The sequence below is a fragment of the Bos grunniens genome, chromosome 27, assembly GCF_055505025.1.
Source record: "Bos grunniens cultivar Pamir isolate PY7600 chromosome 27, Bosgru_T2T1.0, whole genome shotgun sequence".
In the NCBI taxonomy this organism is placed as follows: Eukaryota; Metazoa; Chordata; class Mammalia; order Artiodactyla; family Bovidae; genus Bos; species Bos grunniens.
The window spans coordinates 42,923,091-42,936,487 of record NC_141191.1 but is presented as its reverse complement, the minus strand read 5'-3'; the positions used below and the strand labels follow the sequence as shown (position 1 = coordinate 42,936,487).

The following is a 13,397-nucleotide window of genomic DNA, read 5'->3' as shown; positions in this document are numbered from 1 at the left end:
GGAGATCGTAAATTTACAGGTTTATTGGCACTGGGAAAATTCTTGTCCTTGGGAGTCCAGAGCTTGAGATGAGCAAATTTATTCAAATCAGACCTGTAGCTGCTCTGAGTCTCTCAGCCTTCAGAATCTAGCTCCCAAACTCTTTATAGTTCAGAAATTGGCTTCCATTCTTAGTAGAGAAACTATTTTTCATCCCATATTTTTCTAAAGAAGAGCATAGAACCTTTCCTTCTATGTTCTCTCAGCTTTGAAGCTCATTTCAACACCATCTTCCCTCAAAACTAAATCCCTCATATTCCTTTTTAAAAAACATTTCATAATGTAATCTTCCTACTTATTTTTTTAAACTTTTATTTAATTGGAGGGTAATCGCTGTACAGTGCCGTGTTGGTTTCTGGATTTATCAGTGTGAATCAGCCAGACATGTCCGTAAATCCTCGCCCACCTGAAGCTCTCTCCTAACCCAGTCCCATCCCTTTCTAAGTTTCCTGCGCTCTACAGCAGCTTCCCACCAGTTTCCCGGTTTACACGTTAATGCGTATGTTTCAAAGCTACTCTCCCAGTTTGTCCCACTCCTCCTTCCCCCATGCGTCCACGAGTCTGCTCTCCATGCCTGAGGCTCTATTCCTGTCCTGCAAATAGATTCATCAGTGCCATTCTCCTGGCTTCCAGATATATGCATTAATATATGATAGTTTTTCTCTTTCTGACTTACTTCCTCATACTGCTTTTAAAGCTTCTTCCCAGCTATTCCTGTTTATCCTACAGGGCTTAGTTGAGATGACACTTCCTCAGTGAAGCCTTGAGTGATTTCCCTGTTATACTTGCCTATGGGACCATAAGCTCATTCTTTCAGATGAGTTCTATAATAGTAGAACCATAATTATTTGTTTAAGATCACTTCTGCTTTCAAAACAGAAACCTCATGAAAGAAAGATTTGTCAGGGAGCAAGAATTCTTCCTCTACCCTGCTTGAATCTTCTGGCTGGTCTAATAATTAAATTGACATGAGGCAGATTAGCAGGAGAAAAGCAAACAGAAGTTTTATTATGTGCATACATGGAAGAGACCCAGGGAACGTGAGTAAGTCACCAAAGTGGCTGAAATTCTCACCTTAAGTGTCATCTTCAGGTAAAGACAAAAGAGGATGTTGGGGGACTTTAAAGGGGAGGGAGGAAGTTCATATGGAGATGGAAAAACAAATGTTTGGTAAACAAAATTTTCTGGGCCATGTCCCCAGGACACCTAGCCCATATTCTTTGCAGCTGTCTCTGGTGGTAGCTCTATTCTGGGAAGAGGCCCTTTATCTAAATTCTCTTAGACAGTTAAGGAGGAGGTAACAAGAAAAACGTCTTGAATTTTCTGCTTCTTAACTGTAATCATCCTAGACTAACTCTCACAGTAACGAGACACCGTAAGGGGGCAGGTTTTGCTCCCCTACAGGCTCATGGCTTTGTTCTCTAGACCTCATGCATTGCTCGGCCATAGGAAGGGATGTGTGACCCACCCTCCAGGATCCCCCAGGCTCTGTGTCTGCGGGCATCCACATCCTGGCCAATCCTCTCTCACATGTGGCAGACTTGGTCTGTGTGACCAGTATAATATTGCTGGGGTCATGGTATGTCCCTGCGGAAATCAGAGGCTGAGGCACTGCGGTTGCTGCCTTGGGCTCTCACTTCTTCCCTCTTCTCTGTGAAAAGCCAGCTGCCATGTTGTGAGAGGCCCTGTGCAGAGGCCCATGTGGCGAGAACCTGAGGCCTGGCCGCTGGAGAGAGTTGAGAGCTGAACTCTCTAGCCTAAGTTGAAAGTTGAGAAGACTGGAGGCTGACCACTAATTGTATCCTCTGGAGGGACCCTGACTCAGGGTCTTCATTCTGATCCCCAGAAACTGTGTGGTAATAAATACTTGTTGAGTTAAGCTGCTGCATTTGGGGTAATTTATTAAGCACTAATAGATACCTGATTCAGTGCTAAATAAATATGTGAGTGAGGACTAAATGAACAAAAGGTCTTGAAGTTTTGTGATTCATATGTTAGCAATCCATTGCAGTTAACTTGTCTCAACTTCTGTGACATTATTTGCTTGTATCAGAATGAAGTTTGCTATTGATAACATAGCTTGGAGTTGTATGATTTGTGGGAATTAATTTTTTATCTTTTAAAAATTTAACCAATTTAAGTACTTCATTCGGAATAAGATTTCAAATTAGCCCCTTAAAAATTCTCAAATACTTAGTAATTACCAAGATCACTATTAGTCCCAAACACCTGAAAATATTGGCACATTACCAATAATAACTAGAAAACACACAATGTTATTATATATGAATTATATAGACCAAATCATTAAACACGAACTGATCATAAAATGCAAAATTTTAGTCACAATTAGGCATTCAAAGTCTTATGATTTGACAATTTGTTATAAAACATCTACATGTCTTACTTTCATGGAAATAAAATTTCCTTATGATAGTTTCAGAATTTATTTACTCTAACATCTGAAGTGACTAGATATACCAGTCTTTCTTGTAAAGTAATCAGTTCAGTTCAGTTCCCTCGCTCAGTCGTCTCCAGCTCTTTGTGACCCCATGGACTGCAGCACACCAGGCCTCCCTGTCCATCGCCAACTCCCGGAATTTACTCAAACTCATGGTCCGTCGAGTCGGTGATGCCATCCTACCATCTCATCCTCTGTCGTCCCCTTCTCCTCCTACCTTCAATCTTTCCTGGCATCAGGGTCTTTTCCAGTGAGTCAGTTCTTCCCATCAGGTGGCAAAAATATTGGACTTTCAGCTTCAGCATCAGTCCTTCCAATGAATATTCAGGACTGATTTCCTTTAGGATGCACTGGTTGGATCTCCTTGCTGTCCAAGGGACTCTCAAGAGTCTTCTCCAACACCACAGCTCAAAAGCATCTATTCTTTGGTGTTCAGCTTTCTTTAAGAGTCCAACCCTCGCATCCATACATGACTACTGGAAAAACCATACTTTGACTAGACGGACCTTTGTTGGCAAAGTAATGTCTCTGGTTTTTAATTAGCTGTCTAGGTTGGTCATAACTTGTCTTCCAAGGAGTAAGTGTCTTTTAATTGCATGGCTGCGGTCACCATCTGCAGTGATTTTGGAGCCCCCCCAAAATAAACTCTGCCACTGTTTCCACTGTTTCCCCATCTATTTGCCATGAAGTGATGGGACTAGATGCCATGATCTTAGTTTTCTGAATGTTAAGTTTTTCCTGTGGTCATGTATGGATGTGAGAGTTGAACTATGAAGAAAGCTGAGCACTGAAGAACTGATGTTTTGAACTGTGGTGTTGGAGAAGACTTGAGAGTCCCTTGGACTGCAAGGAGATCCAACCAGTCCATCCTAAAGGAGATCAGTCCTGGGTGTTCATTGGAAGGACTGATTTTGAAGCTGAAACTCCAATACTTTGGCCACCTGATGGGAACAGCTGACTCACTGGAAAAGACCCTTATGCTGGGAAAGATTAAGGTCAGGAGGAGAAGGGGACAACAGAAGATGAGATGCTTGGATGGCATCACCAACTTGATGGACATGGGTCTGGGTGGACTCTGGGATTTGGTGATGGACAGGGAGGCCTGGCATGCTGCGATTCATGGGGTTGTAAAGTGTCGGACACGACTGAGTGACTGAACTGAATTGAAGTGATTATAGCCCTCTGTTGATCAGAGCTGGAGTGCCGGCTGCCTCAGGAAGGAAGTCTGTGCTTAGATAAGGTGGGTCCCTTCAGCAAAGGCAATTCAGGGAGGGGCCTGATAGCTGACAGCTGTTGTCTGGTAGATCCCTACCCCAACAGCTGACGGAGTACAGTGTGGAGCCCACTATATCATCAGTAATATACTCTTATAGCTTTATTTTTTCTTTGAATAATTGCTTAACTCTCTGATATATTCAAGGTATCTGGGTATACTGAACTCTTATTCTTCCATCGTTTGTGTATAATGTTTGGTCATGATGCCAAATTAGCCCCAAGGAGTTAGATTTAAAAAGGAATACAGTCATGTTTTCTAAAGTATTCATTCTACTATCTATTGCTAATTGCTAAGTCGCTTCAGTCGTGTCCGACTCTGTGCGACCCCATAGACGGCAGCCCACCAGGCTTCCCCGTCCCTGGGATTCTCCAGGCAAGAACACTGGAGTGGGTTGCCATTTCCTTCTCCAATGCATGAAAGTGAAAAGTGAAAGTGAAGTCGCTCAGTCATGACCCTCAGCGACCCCATGGACTGCAGCCTTCCAGGCTCCTCCATCCATGGGATTTTCCAGGCAAGAGTACTGGAGTGGGGTGCCATTGCCTTCTCCGCCTACTATCTATACTTTTTAAATAACATCAAAAATTTGTAAAGAAAAAGCAGTGCTCATGTCGCTAGTTGAAGTTTCATTGTGTATTTGGTAACCGTTTCAAAGGTATGTTTCGTAAGCGTTTAAATCAGTACTTTCATTCAATATACTCCAAAGACAGCACAGCTCATACATCATGGTGTACAGTTGGTAGAAGCTATAAAAACTGAGTGGTGCCGAGACTTTTGATTTCTTGTTCACTTTTGAATTGTACAGAAAATGAAGAAATAATTTCCTATAGGGTTTTTTCTTTCATTGTTTTTTTTTTTTAGGATTTTTTGTTACAAGTTCTTATGTTTTCCACATACATTTGTGGCACTTTGTATCTCTGGAAACATAGATTGTTTTGTTTAGATTTGGTTATAAAAATCATCTACTATTATGTGTGTATGATCATGCTGTTCTGCTGCACAAAATCCCCCAAGTGTTCACAGAATGAAATATTTATCTTTTGGAGAAACCACAGCTCTGCCAGTAATTTTTGTCTGTTTTATACTGTTGATGACATATGTTGAGAATGATATATAGAAATACTTGTAGTTTTTGACCTTATTCTAAGACAGTTGCAAAACAAAATGAATATACTTAATACTATGAACTGCATACTTAAAAATGGGTGAGATGGTAAAATATAGGTTATATGTATAACAACAACAAAACGGAATCAGACTTAGCAGCAGCGCACAGTATGATTTTTACCTTTCTTGTTCTGTAGCATTAATAGATATTTTAAAATTCTACTTTAAATGTTAGCATAAATTTAAACATGCGTTTCTATGTGTTTAGCTGCATCGGGTCTCAGCTGTGGCACGCGGGCTTGGCTGCTCCACGCCATGTGAGATCGTAGTTCCCCAACCAGAGATTAAACCTGCGTCCCCTGCACCGACGGGCAGATTCTTAACCGTAGACCACTTGGACTCTTCATTTTACCAAGAATATATGATAAATACTGCTGCCAAAACTTGTCTTTTTTTAATCCCCCCCAAATTTAGCACATAGAATTCTTAGAAGTACATTTATTTAATATGTTTTCTGCTTTTTTTATCTAATTCTGTCTTTCGGAAAATTAAAATTTCATGCTTGAAGTGAATAGCAGTCAACGAGAGGTCACTGTCATGTACTTCAATAAGCAGAAAGAACGCTGATTTTTAATGGGGTCTTTTTTTTTTTCTTGAACAGTTTTCCTTGAGATTCAGTTAGAAAATAAATTGGTATTTACTCCATTAATGATGTAACTGTAAGCTTTTAGCTCTAAAAATAAAAATTCTGGAAATTAATGAATAGAAATTAGCTGTAATTGTTGTAATTTCTTTTTTTTGTTTTGCTTTCCAGATATTTCCCCCGAATGTATTTAATACAGCTATTACTTTTCATTCTTCTCTTTAATATCATACCATTTTCTGTTTTCTTATTCTATACAAAATTTTCTATTTTACATCAGCAAAAATATTTTATCTTAGAATTTGAAACATTTGAACTGACTTAATATTAACAGTGATTAATTTCTAGTCTAGTGGACTTTCCATTAAGGATTACTAAATATAATTAGCATAGTTTTCTCTGTGTAGTGTTTGTCTATTGCTTTTGAAAGGTAAACATTCCCAGTGGTTACATAATGTTTCGTGACATATAAGGCACTTGTAAACTTTATTTTGGTACTACTCAATGATTCCATTCAGGTAGGTATACATATATAAATATGTATGTATATTTATGGCAGAATATATAAATAACAACCTGAAATGTAAAATATAGCTGAGGCACTGATATTAATAACAACATTGAAAATCAACAAGCAGATCCTTATTTACTGGCACAGGTTACTTGAGACTTTAGGTCTATGAGGTTTTCTTTCCCATTTTTATTGTGATAAAATACACATAAAATTTGCCATCCTAGCCACTTTGAAGCGGACATGTCAGTGGTGTGACATATGCCCATAAAGCTGCACCGCCACCACCACCATCTGTCTCCAGACCTCTCTTCATCTCGAGAAATGATGTAAACCTGAGACCCTATGGCCACTAAAACGTAGCTCCCCACTCTCCCTCCCTCCAGCACCAGGCAGCTACCATCTTACTTCCCTCTGTGATTTCAACGAAGTGTTTTAATTGCTAAGCTTGTTCCTACTTTGTAACTTTTCGTGTTTCCAATATGAAGTTTTCCAGAAACTGTAACTTTTTAGAGTTAAGCACTCTATCTCTATCAACTAGAAAACTGGAAAAATATACTGATTTGGCTAAAAGAAGTTTCCTGCCATCTGTCAGAAGTTTTCAAAATGAGGATATAAAATTGCCTGATAATAATGAGTACGTTTCAAAAGAATAAAGATATTCCTGATATCAAAGATGTCCAGGTGGACAAAGATGTCCAGTGGCACCATGTTCAGGACAGAACCTGAGCAAACACAGGTGTCACCCTTGCAAAGAAGTTAGGGAAATAAATAGTGCACACACATGCTTGAAAAGATGTCCTTGGAGAGGTATTTTGTATTTAAAAGCCTATGTGTGTAGTATAAAATCGCAAACCTTTTCTTTTGTAGCTAAGTTGAAAATACCTGAGGTGCAGGACTCACAATGATGTCAAGCTTAATGTTAAATACTTAGAAATGATCATCAGAGTCCCCCATGCTTTGGAGTGAAGCGATGTAAGCTCTTCAAAGTATGGTGTGTTGTTGTTGTCAGTCTCTAAGTCGTGTCCGACTATTTGCAACCTCATGAACTACAGCACGCCAGGCTTCCCTGTCCTTCAGAGTCTCAGAGTTTGCTCAAACTTGTGTCATTAAATCAGTGATGCCATCCAGCCATCTCATCCTCTGTCGTCCCCTTCTCCTTCTGCCTTCAATCTTTCCCAGCATCAGGGTCTTTTCCAATGAGGCAGCTCTTCGCATCAGGTGTTCAGAGTACTGGAGCTTCAGCTTCAGCATCTGTCTTTCCAATGAATATTCGGGGTTGATTTCCTTTAGATTTGATCTCCTTGCTGTCCAAGAAACTTTCAAGAGTCTTCTCCAACACCACAGTTCATAAAACCATAAATCTTTTGGTGCTCAGCCTTCTTTATGGTCCGACTCTCACAATGGTCCACAGCCGCCAGGAAGACCATGGCTCTGACTCTATGGACCTTTGTTGGCAAAGTGCTGTCTCTGCTTGTTAATACACTGTGTAGGTTTGGTCAGCTGCACGAGTGCATACACATGCGTGTTTTCATGTCTATATAATAATATATATTTAAGAAATATTAATGTTTAAGTTCTTATTGATAATTTAAAATCCAGCTTAAGAAATACCTCAAGACTCTTACAAAGTTCTTATTTACCATGTAGAAGTTACATGCAAATACATGCAAATGTACAAAGAAATCAATGTGTTGATCTTAAGATCAGGAGAAAAAAGCGAAAGGAAATAGTGAAACAATAAATTTAAAAATATTTTTGACTTTTGAAGTTAGAACTATGATCTTGATGGCAGAGAATCCTAAGAATCCATTTATAGTTTTCCTTATATCATAAAACCCTATAAACACCAGTCTGACAGCCAACATATAATTATGTCCCTAGTACATGGTGTGTAGGAGCTCTTCCTTCACGTGTATTAAAGGTGCTGTGAGTGCGAGTTACAGTCATGCATCTTGTATTTCTTTTCCACACAATTCACACACTTGGAATTTGGGGAAACCTACAACTTACTCCTCTTTATGTCCTCTGATCTTTTCTGCCATTAACTATCCTTAGAACTTTTAAGAGTTTTTTTGAATTTTTATTTATTTATTTTTTTGACCATAACGAAAAACCTTTTATTACATTTTATTAAAAAAACAAACAAAAAAGGGTCTATTTAATGCTTTGTCAGCTTGCATCTATTTGATACTTCATAGTTTCAAGGAACACTTCTTACCTTAAATATATCTTTTACATACCACTCCCTTTCATTTTCATATATCCTGCAATTTTAAAAATAAATCTTTTATGACAATTTAGTAAGAAGTGACTGAAAATTTAATTTTTAAAAGAAAAATAAAACATCCATCAAAATTGACTGTCTCAAATTTTGATGAAAGAAAGATAAGTATGCACAGCTGTGATTTTAGCTGCCGTATATCATGTTGATATATGGCAAAACCAATACAATATTGTAAAGTTAAAAAATAAAATAAAAAATTAAAAAAAATATTTAAAACCAAAAAATAAAAAAGTGTGAAGCACTAAAGAAAGGATGTATTCTTAAAATATCCAAAGTTTTGTCATCAGTATAATTTAGAGGAACAAACTTGGTGTTCTTTGAGAATGGGTCTTCATGGGCCGTGGTCTATTTGCTCCACGTTGAGATCAGTCAATGGCAGCCTTCCTACTAAAACCAGGAGCTGTGTCTTACTTCACTCTGTAACTTTCACAGCATTGCACTTGGCACAAAGTAACACTCAAGAACTATTAATGTTTGCTGCATGAATAGAACTTTATCATTCAACCATAAAGGCAAGGAAAAAAAAAAAAAAGCTAAGACATCACAGATCAAAACGTCTCTATTAAAACAATCAGCAAATCCAAGGAATGAGAATACTTTGCTGATTTACAGAAGCATTGAGTAAAAGTTCTTATGTTGGTCTTCAAAGCATAATCAATTTATACAATCCTCTCCCTTCATGCCTTGAGAGAGAGACAGCATGTATTTTAGGAGGATGCATGTATTTTATTTATTCAGGGATACACATCCACTCATTTTCAGACTCAGAAACAAAACTCATTAAGTTTAAGCTTCATGCTAAAATCACAGCTGTGCATACTTTTCTTTTTTGAATTTTTAAAATTTCATAATAGACATTCATATTTTTTCCCATTCTTTATGATACCCTTCAAATTCTTGCCATCAAAACACAACAGTGAGATAACCAACCTTTTAGGTTTTCTTGATTATACATTTCCTATCTTTTCCTTATTTTTTAGCTGGAGTCCCTGTCTTTTTCTTGGTCATTTAGTGGAAGTCCTTGTATACTGTAGATAATGAAATGACTTGATTTTTTTTTCCAGTCTGTCAATTGACTATTATGTTTTCCTACAGTCATTGAACAGAAGTTGTAAATATTGATATAATCAAATTAATCTCTTTTTACCCTATGATTCATATTTTTAGGGTTTTAATTATGAAGTTATTTTCCTTAATTCTATTTCAGGTCACAACAACCATTCCCTACATTATCTTCTGTTAAGTTAAAACTTTTAACTTTTTTTTCAGTTTGGTCTTTAATAAATAGAGAATATGTCTGGATACAGTGTTAGCTAACTCCCCGTTCTTACTTTCTCCATGAATAAGTCTGTGTTTTCTTTTTTGTGTGTGTGTGTGTGTGTGTTTTCTACACTTTACTTTTTTTTTGGCATTTGGTTTTAGATTTCATTTTAATAATAAAGTTTTCTTATACACATAAATTTTTCCTGAAGTTCCTATTTTGCTCTGTTAGTCATTTTTTTGTTCTTGGACCAGTATTATACTGCTTTTATAATTTTGGCCTCAAAATCTTAATGTGTGGTAGGATGAGCTTACTTTCTTCTTCAGAGTTAACTAGCTGTTAGTGTGCCTATTCCTTCATTTACAGTTTAGTTTATCCAATTCTTTAAAAAAAAATCCAATAATTTTTATATGGATTATATTTCATTCATTTTATTTCATTATTTATTTGTTTATTTATTCAGTCTTATTTTTTAATGCATTTCAAAGTTTTTACAGACATCAGTATATTTTTACCAATAAGAACTTCAATGTGCATATCATTAATTAGAATTATATAAATACAAGGTTACTTATATTTTTTAAGTAAGATGTACATAGTATAGTGAAATGCAGGTTAACTTTTCTACAAGCATTGCAAATGCACAAACCTAACCTGTGCAGCCCCAGACCTGCATCAAAATGATCTTAAAAATTCTGAATACACACAAAAAGGTAATTGTGTAAGTAATGGAATTAGCTAGACTTATTGTGGTGACCATTTCACAATAAATATAAACATTGAATCAAGAATTGATGCTTTTGAACTGTGGTGTTGGAGAAGACTCTTGAGAGTCCCTTGGACTGCAAGGAGATCCAACCAGTCCATTCTGAAGGAGATCAGCCCTGGGATTTCTTTGGAAGGAATGATGCTAAAGCTGAAACTCCAGTACTTTGGCCACCTCATGCGAAGAGTTGACTCATTGGAAAAGACTGATGCTGGGAGGGATTGGGGGCAGGAGGAGAAGGGGACGACAGAGAATGAGATGGCTGGATGGCATCACTGACTGGATGGACATGAGTTTGAGTGAATTCCGGGAGTTTGTGATGGACAGGGAGGCCTGGAGTGCTGCGATTCATGGGGTTGCAAAGAGTCGGACATGACTGAGTGACTGATCTGAACTGAACTGAATATGATGTCATAAGTCAAATGTATTTCAGTTAAAAAGATGGTGGCTACCTGAGCTGTTTTCAGTTTTTACTATTATGAATAAAACTACCATGTATTCATATTATTTTAAATCGACATTATTATAATATGATGTTTTTAAATCCAATAGCATGGACTATATTCCCATTTAAGATAATTTTCTGTAGTTTGTTAGTTTTTAATTTTTTCTCCTTAGATTATTTATATAATTTTCTTATTCCAGTTATTTAATCATTTTTATTTTTATCAGGACTGATTTTTTAATTGTTATTTTTAACTTCCATTTGGTTATCTAGAAGGTAGAGAGGTTTTTCTAAGATGATCTTGTATCCATCAACTAACTAAACTCTATTATTATTTATGGTACTTTAAAGTTTTGGTTTGGATTTCTAGCTGCAGCATCACTATAGTCTCCAGACAATATTGCTATTATCTCTAATTCTTCAATTCTTAGACTGCTTAGCTTTCATTCACAGGATCACTTGCAACTTAAGCAAAAGGGATGACAATGGCCATCCTTGTCTTGTCCATCATAGGAAAATGAATTTGAAACTGGCCCATGAACTTATTAGATTTCCTCTAAATTTTTGGTTTGCTTAACAAATGTTACTAAGTAAATGAGAATTTTGAGTTTACTAATCATAAATAGGTGTTGAATTTTTCAAATTTTTTTTCTAAATATTCATAGTTTTCTCTTTTAATCTGTTAATGTGGAGAATCATACTGATGGATACTCTGAAGGTGAACCATCCTCTTACTTCCAGGGTAAGTCCTACTTGATCATTATTAATTATTTTTCATATACTTTTAAATTTATTTAATTTACATTTTATTTAGAACTTTTTAAGTTTTAAGTTTCATATTTATTGACTGAAAAATGTCTACTTCTGCTTCTTTGACTGCTCAAAAGCTTTTGACTGTGTGGATCACAACAAACTGTGGAACATTCTTAAAGAGATTGGAATACCAGACCACCTTAACTGCCTCCTGAGAAACCTGTATGCAGGTCAGGAAGCAGCAGTTAGAACTGGACATGGAACACCAGACTGGTTCCAAACAGAAAAAGGAGTACGTCAAGGCTGTATATTGTCACCCTGCTTATTTAACTTAAATGCAAAATACATCGTGAGAAATACTGGGCTGGATGAATAACAAGCTGGAATCAAGATTGCTGGGAGAAATATCAACAACCTCAGATATGCTGATGATACCAGTCTAATGACAGAAAGCGAAGAGCTAAAGAGCCTCTTGATGAAGGTAAAAGAGGAGAGTGAAAAACCTGGTTTAAAACTCAACATTCAAAAAACAAAGACCATACAATAACAAACTGTAGTTATTTCAGTTTTCTTTATTTACAAATGCTCCAGTATTGCTGATCACTTTTGCCATAAGTGTCATTAATCTTACAAAACAACCACCTTTTAATTTTGTTAGTGTTTTCTGTTGATTTAAAAAATATGATTCTGTTCTTTTCTCTTTATCTTTATTATATCTTTCAATCATATTTCTTTGTATTTCCATTGTTGCTATTTTTCTAACTTCTTGAGTTGAAGTTTTAGTTTGTGGTTTTTAACTTCTTTCATTTTCTGGGCAATGTATTTAAATCTATAAATATCTTCTCTGTGTTGCCTTAGCTATGTCAAATAAATTTGGACATGTTATGTTTTATTGCCATTTAATATCAAGCATTTCATTGTTCCCTTTTTAGTCCAAGGGTAATTTCACAATACATAATTTAGTTTCTACAAATATGTGAATTTTAAAAATCTTGCCTTTTATTATTGACTTCTGATTTTATTTTATTGTGAGAATGGTAAGTCTGTGGAATTTATTGAAATTACCTTTGTGGCCTAATATGCAGTCAATTTTTGTAAATATTTCTCATGTAATCAAAAACAATTTGTTTTCCCTGCTTTTGTTTTTTTGTTTTTTAAATTCAAAGTTCCATATATATCTAATACCTAGAATATTAATCTAATTGCTCTGATTTTTCATAGATCATTTGTCTGTATGAGTTCCAAGTCTGATATTAATGTATAAATATGCTCAAGTACAAATATTGAAAAACATATTTTCTCTCTAAATTTCTGGAAATATTCTGAAGCTATTTTGTTTTGAGAGCATAGGTTTATGGTGGCTGAAATTCTTGTTCTAGTGTGTCTTTTACTAGTGCATATTTCCTTTTAACTCTAATTCTATTTTTTGCCTTGAATTAAATGTTGCCAAATATGAAGATTTCTCTTTGAGCCTTCCTTTGGTAATATTTTTTATTTTTTTCATCCTTTTTTTATAGTCTTTCTGATCTTTTATTTTTAGTGTGACTTTTGTAAATAACGTGCTCTTAAATCTTGTTTTAACAAATTCCTGGCTGGTTTGTCTTGTTTCCAATGGCTTTTGTCTTGTTTCATTTGCATGTTACACAAGTTTTTACTGATGTTCTCATTGAGAGCGTTGGTCTAATACAAGCTACTCTGTCATATCCAGAAACAAGGAAATGCATTTTTTAATTTTAAACGCATCTCATTTGTTTCAACTATGTGAGGTGAAGGGCATTTTTGAAAGAAACAGCATACTTTTCAAAAAAGAGTCTTGGTAGCCTTTTGAAACAGGGATGACAATGCATTAGT

At 36.1% G+C, this 13,397-nt stretch overlaps 1 long non-coding RNA gene across 2 annotated transcripts in view; it reads left to right on the top strand.

Moving 5' to 3' along the window:
- LOC147343889 (uncharacterized) overlaps window positions 1-13,131 on the top strand; it is a 140,624-nt gene extending 127,493 nt beyond the window's left edge. For both annotated transcript variants that reach the window (XR_015156391.1, XR_015156390.1), the window contains 2 exons: window positions 11,487-11,535; window positions 11,681-13,131. This is a non-coding gene — a long non-coding RNA (uncharacterized LOC147343889). The remainder of the gene's footprint in view (window positions 1-11,486; window positions 11,536-11,680) is intronic.
- The last annotated feature ends 266 nt before the right edge of the window (window positions 13,132-13,397 follow it).